Source organism: Hippopotamus amphibius, chromosome 17 (assembly GCF_030028045.1).
Source record: "Hippopotamus amphibius kiboko isolate mHipAmp2 chromosome 17, mHipAmp2.hap2, whole genome shotgun sequence".
In the NCBI taxonomy this organism is placed as follows: Eukaryota; Metazoa; Chordata; class Mammalia; order Artiodactyla; family Hippopotamidae; genus Hippopotamus; species Hippopotamus amphibius.
This window is the reverse complement of record NC_080202.1, coordinates 47,668,782-47,675,192: the sequence shown is the minus strand read 5'-3', so window position 1 is coordinate 47,675,192 and position 6,411 is coordinate 47,668,782. Positions and strand designations below refer to the sequence as shown.

The window sequence follows — 6,411 nt, the reverse complement described above, 5'->3', positions numbered from 1 at the left end:
CTGTTAAAATGATGGTAATTTGCTCTTCAGATTCACCCCATCTGAGATCTGCAAACTGACTCTTTTCTGAATGCAAAGGACTCATCAACATTCCACTCTGTGCTCTTTACTTTCGTGGTACCATTTCAGTACCAGAGGATTTCACGAAAACTGGCCCCCAAAAGTGGATGCTTCAGGGACGCTTTGTACACCTGTAAACCTGAAAATCCCCTTACTTAGCTCAGAGACAAAATAAACAGGGCGATCTGGGGGTGTTTCAAGCAGGGAGGAGAAGCACTTGTGAGCATCGTAACTGTCTGTTCAGAGGTAAACCCAGACCAACAACGCCCAACTTGTGAGTTCCAGGGTGAGCGATGGGTAGGTCAGTGAGAGAGAATCCAAGTGGCTGCAGGCAGATACGGCAGCACACGCTGAGTAAAATGCTGATGATAGTAACTGCTGTTTACTGTACTGCGACATGCGATTTACATGCATTGTGGCTCAGTCCCATGCGGTCGGTACAGCTACATTAACTTGCCCGCAGTGCCAGGGTGGTCACGGGCTGGCCCCAGGGTCCTTGCTCTTACCACCTAGTTGAAGTTGCTTCAGCTTTTGACTGAAATTATATCAACCCAGCAAGGCTGTCCCTTTGTCTATTAAGAACTTCAATTGATCAAATATATACATACATAAATACAAAATAGAAAAACCTTTAACTAATTAGTAAATGCTATTATGGGTAAAATCTTCCCAGTAATGAGATTTAGGAAAGAGAAATAATGGAGGAGCTGTTGATGGAGAAAAAGTAGGAATCCCAGCCTGCTCAGCAGTATGGAAAACTCCAAAGTAGCAGACAGCATTTTGCACTTCTGGTAATCAGGGTATCAGTGGTGAATTTTTACAGGACTGAGAAAAACATAACTTGTCCCCAAGTGCCCATTTTACATGCATTTGACAGTATTTTTCATCTAATGACTAAATCCCTTTAAAAAGTACCTCATTTCATTTAGCCCCATTAGCTTGAAATAATAGGGTATTACTGAAGGGGGCTTTAAGTTTTTTTTTCTTTTTCAAGTGACAAAAGAAAAGCAAGCAAAATTAATAATATTTTTACAGGCAGAAACTTAATGGGTGTGTCCATTCCTTCCGTGGCCCACTTGAAATTACAGAAATTTTACAATGGCGCCATCTAATGGCACATCCTCAGACACAAAAAATCATTTCTTGTACCTTTAAATTTGTACCAACCTCTTCTAACACTTCTTTATCAGCTTTGGACACCTCCATTGCTTATTTCACCCTTGGTTATTATTTCCAGTAGAAACACAGCATTGATGTAAAAATACTGTATAAAATATATACCATAAAAATGCTACATAAAAGGTATTTAAAATAAAACTTCCCCATTTCTTTCTCCAGAGTACTCAATGCATATACAAAGCAGTGAATGAATGAATGAGTAAACATATAAACATGTATAGATATATATATATTATAAATATATATTATAAATATATGGGATATCATATATTTTCTGCAACATGCTTTTTTGAACATTTCGCCCATCATGAATATATTTTAATTTAAATACACAGAGAACTACCTCATTTATTTTAATGGCGCCAAAATATCTTATCATGTATGGGATTTCTTTTCAGGTTAATAAAAATGTTCTAAAATTAGACTGTGGCTATAGTTGCACCTCTTTGTGAACATACTAAAAACCACTGAACTGTATACTTTACATTTTATGGTATGTGAATTACATCACAAGAAAGCTGTTTAACAAAAGAACAGAATGTCAAAAACATCCTATAATTTAAACAACCTGTTCCCAACTGATGAGCATTTAGGTGTCTGCAATTTTTCATGATTACAAGCAAAACTGTGTAGGTGCCCCTGGATGCCTACCTTTGCACACTTGTCACTCTAGAGGGAAGATTCTAGGTCTACACAATATAGCTCTGGATGCGAATGCAGGAATTCTGATGTTAGCTGGTGTTGTAGAATATAAAGGGTCAAACACACGCTAAAGTGAATTTTCTGTGGAGGGTGGGCCTGTGTTCCCCTCACTGATCACGTAGGGGAAGAGGGAGAGGTGTTTAGTCCTCTAACGACAGTTGGCCGTAGCTCGGTGAAGTTAGGTATCTTGGTTAATATCCCACATCTGCCTCTAACAGCTGGAGACCTAGTTCTGTTCCTGAACGGCTTTTCCATCTGTGAAACAGAGCAGCTCACAGGGTATTATGAGGATGGAGTGAACTGGCCCATCTGATGGGCTGACCCCTGGCCAGGAGATGTTCAGTAACTGCTAGATCCTTTCCATTGGTCCTTGAAACACTCTAGATGAGAGCTCAGCAAACTCCAACAGGTAGAAAAGACCCTCATGAATCCACGCACATGGTGCTGTGCCCAGTCCAGGAATGGACACCAAAGCTCACTAGTCACAGCTGTGGGCAGGTGGAGCAAGTCCCAAGAAGAATCAGGACAAGAAGGGTGAGGCTGGCAACTGGCCTGTGAACTGACTGGACCTTCCCAGAATCCTCAGCACCCCCTTTCCCTGAGAGGGGGTAGCACTCCAGGGTCCAGGGATGGAGACCCCTCCTCAGCAGCAGCCCAGCCATCTTGATACAGGGGAACGGGAGAACAAGAGGAAGTTACTGGAGTCCCTGCCAGCCCTAACCCCTACGAGGAATCACAAAGCTGCCTTCTTATAAGGATACCAGTGTGACTTCATCTTAACTGATTACATCTGCAAAGACCTCATTTTCAAATAAGCTCACATTCTAAGGTTCTGCGTGGGTATGAAGTCTAGGGGTCACTATTCAACCAAGTACAGAATCGGTGGGAACAAATCAGAAATGAAATGAATAGTGAACTGTAGCCCAGAACATCTGTGCAAATCAGAACAGCCCAGACTGTCTTTTTACACTGCATAAGCAGCAGTAAAAAATAAAACAAATGATTTCTATTTCTGGAATGAAAACCAATCTGATTATTCTAACAAAAATTATGAACAGGACTCAGAAGTTGTGCTGTGAACAAATGGGGCTCAGAAGTTACGTAAAAAAATTGAAAATACTAAATATATTTCATCAGAATGGTAATCTTGTTCTGGCAAAGCTCACTGCTCTAATAAATTCTATAATTCCAGGGAGCAAAATAATGAAAAGAATACCTTAAATCTGTTTCACATAGGTATTTGAAATAATAAAAAATTCTGGAAATTTAAAAATCAAAATTATATCTATAAAGCAAGTGAGAATATTAGAAACTACTATCAGAATTTTTAATACAATCTAGTGTATAGCTTTAAATAATTATTTTTAGACATGAAATTAACAGAATTTCTAAAAAGAATAAAAAAGCATGGGTGTATCATCCTGACCTAAATTAATGGCCCTGCTTGTTGCAAAATATAACTACTGAAACAAGAAAATAAATTTTGAAACTATTTCCCTAACATGTATTTTTAAATTAAAATGTAAAATTTGTCTTCAAAAATAGTTGTTTTTTTATTTTATTTTATTTATAAATTTATTTAATTATTTATTGGCTGTGTTGGGTCTTTGTTTCTGTACATGAGCTTTCTCTAGTTGCAGAGAGCAGGGGCTACTCTTGGTTGTGGTGCGTGGGCTTCTCGTGGTGGCTTCTCGTTGCAGAGCACTGGCTCTAGGCACACAGGCTTCAGTAGTTATGGCACAAGGGCTCAATAGTTGTGGCTCACGGGCTCTAGAGCACAGACTCAGTAGTTGTGGCGCATGGGCTTAGTTGTTCCACGGCATGTGGGATCTTCCCAGACCAGGGCTCAAACCCATGTCCCCTGCATTGGCAGACAGATTCTTAACCACTGTGCCACCAGGGAAGTCCCAGTTACTTGTGTTTGTTCATCTCTTAAAGGGGAAGGACTATTCTTTCATATAGTGAAATACTGTATCCAAATTTTACTGTCCATGTTGAGGAATATGGTTTCCATGATGTTTCATGGCATGGAACCCTTCCTGGGTTTTGTACAGAGAGGAGTACCAGAGCAGGGTAGAGAGGAAGTCTGGGAAATCTAGAGTTTCAGCCAAGATTTTAGAAACTGTTTCTGGATAAGTGCTGTCGGACAGGCCCCGTTCCCCTCCTCCAGGCTGGGTAGAGTGGCTCATCCTCTCTGGAGGACAGCTTGTCAGAGATGCCTGAGTGGTTCTAGGCACATTCCTACCCCCGAACCCCCAGGCCCAGGACCACGAGTGAAGCATGGGGGTGGGGTGTAAAAGCCCAGCTCCCTTGCCACAAGATGGACCAAACACCATGGCACAACTCACACCCCACATCACCCCATGGGAGCAGGCAGTGCGTCAAGTTCAGCTGAACCCTCATCTTTGCTGAGTTTCTTCCCATGTCCTGTCCTACGTGCAAGTTCCCTTCCCTTCTCCTTCAGTCATTCCCTCAGTAAATCACGTGCTCAAGAATCCCATCTCAGGGACTTCCTGGTGGTCCAGTGGTTAAGACTCTGTGCTCCCAATGCAGGGGGCCCAGGTTTAATCCCTGGTCAGGGAACTAGATCCTGTATGCCGCAACTAAAGATCTCACATGCCACAAATAAGGCCCAGCGCAGCCAAATAAATAAATAAATATTAAAAAAAAAAAAAGAAAGAAAGAAAAAAAAAAGAATCCCATCTCAGGCTCCAACCTGTCCTCAAACAGGTGGTGTCAAACCCTCCATAGTCACCTCTGGGTGATGTAATTAAAGATGTGAATCATGTCAATCTTACAGTATTTTTCTGACAAACTTTTTTTTTTAAACTCAAAAAAGCTTCATTTTTTAAATTTAGCTTTCTGACTCGGTGCTTGTGCTTTCAACCCTTTCAAACAATTTTCTGCTCCTCAATGAGGAAAGTGCATTTGGTCCTGTCACGGGCATATTTAGCCCACGTGGAACCACCACGGGCCCGGTTGACATGTCTTTTCATTTTAGACAACCTCATAAGAACTCTAGGTCTCACAGCACAAACTCCTCGAAGTCGGCCTGGGCACACACCACATGCGAATTTTGGTGCTTTACCAACCTTCTTGGTATAAAGATAAACAGTTCTATTACCAGGGGTTCGGGATAGCCTGGTTTTGTTGGAGGCTGTATTGTAGAATGACGGTATGTCAAACACTGGACCATTCTGAATGCCTCTAGATACTGTCCCTGGCACAGGAAGAAGCCTGACAAACTTTGTTTTTTTTAAGTACTTTTATTGAGATACATTTAACAGACAAAAAACAGCATATATTTAGAGTGTACAATTTGGTATCCCAGTCTCCCAATTCATTCCCCCCCAACCCTCCCCGCTTTCCCCACTTGGTGTCCATGTGTTTGTTCTCTACATCTGTGTCTCTATTTCTGCCTTGCATTTCCTCTTTCATAGTTGTTAGCATTTGCCTTATGTACTGAGGTGCTCCTATACTGGGTGCATATATATTTATAATTGTTATCTCCTCTTCTTAGATGGATCCCTTGATCTTTATGTAATGTCCTTGCTTGTCTCATAACATTTTTTATTTTAAAGTCTATTTTATCTGATGACTATTGCTACTCCAGCTTTCTTTTGATTTTCATTTGCATGGAATATCTTTTTCCATCCCCTCACTTTCTGTCTGTATGTGTCCCTAGGTCTGAAGTGGGTCTCTTGTAGACAGCATATATATGGGTCTTGTTTTTGTATCCATTCAGCCAGTTTGTGTCTTTTGGTTGGTGCATTTAGTCCATTTACATTCAAGGTTATTATCAATATGTATGGTTCTATTACCATTTTCTTCATTGTTTTGTTTTTGTTTTTGTAGGTCCTTTTCTTCTCTTATGTTTCCCGCTTAGAGAAGTTCCTTTAGCATTTGTTGTAGGGCTGGTTTGGTGGTGCTGAATTCTCTTAGCTGTTGCTTGTCTGTAAAGCTTTTGATTTCTCCATTGAATCTGAATGAGATCCTTGCTGGGTAGAGTATTCTTGGTTGTAGGTTCTTCCCTTTCATCACTTGAAATATATCATGCCACTCCCTTCTGGCTTGCAGAGTTTCTGCTGAGAAATCAGTTGTTAACCTTATGGGGGTTCCCTTGTATGTTATTTGTCGTTTTTCCCTTGTTGCTTTTAATAACTTTTCTCTGTCTTTAATTTTTGTCAATTTGACTACTATATGTCTTGGCGTGTTTCTCCTTGGGTTTATCCTGCCTGGGACTCTCTGCGCTTCCTGCACTTGGGTAGCTATTTCCTTTCCCATGTTAGGGAAGTTTTCAACTATAATCTCTTCCAGTATTTTCTCAGGTCCTTTCTCTCTCTCTTCTCCTTCCGGGACCCCTATAACGCGAATGTTGGTGCATTTAACGTTGTCCCAGAGGTCTCTTAGGCTGCCTTCAATTCTTTTCATTCTTTTTTCTTTATTCTATTCTGCATCAGTGATTTTCAC

General features: G+C 40.8%; 1 pseudogene; it reads right to left on the bottom strand.

Annotated features, from left to right (window-relative positions):
• Positions 1-4,782: 4,782 nt before the first annotated feature.
• On the bottom strand, positions 4,783-5,201 carry LOC130839614 (60S ribosomal protein L34-like; annotated as a pseudogene).
• Between the last annotated feature and the right edge of the window lie 1,210 nt (positions 5,202-6,411).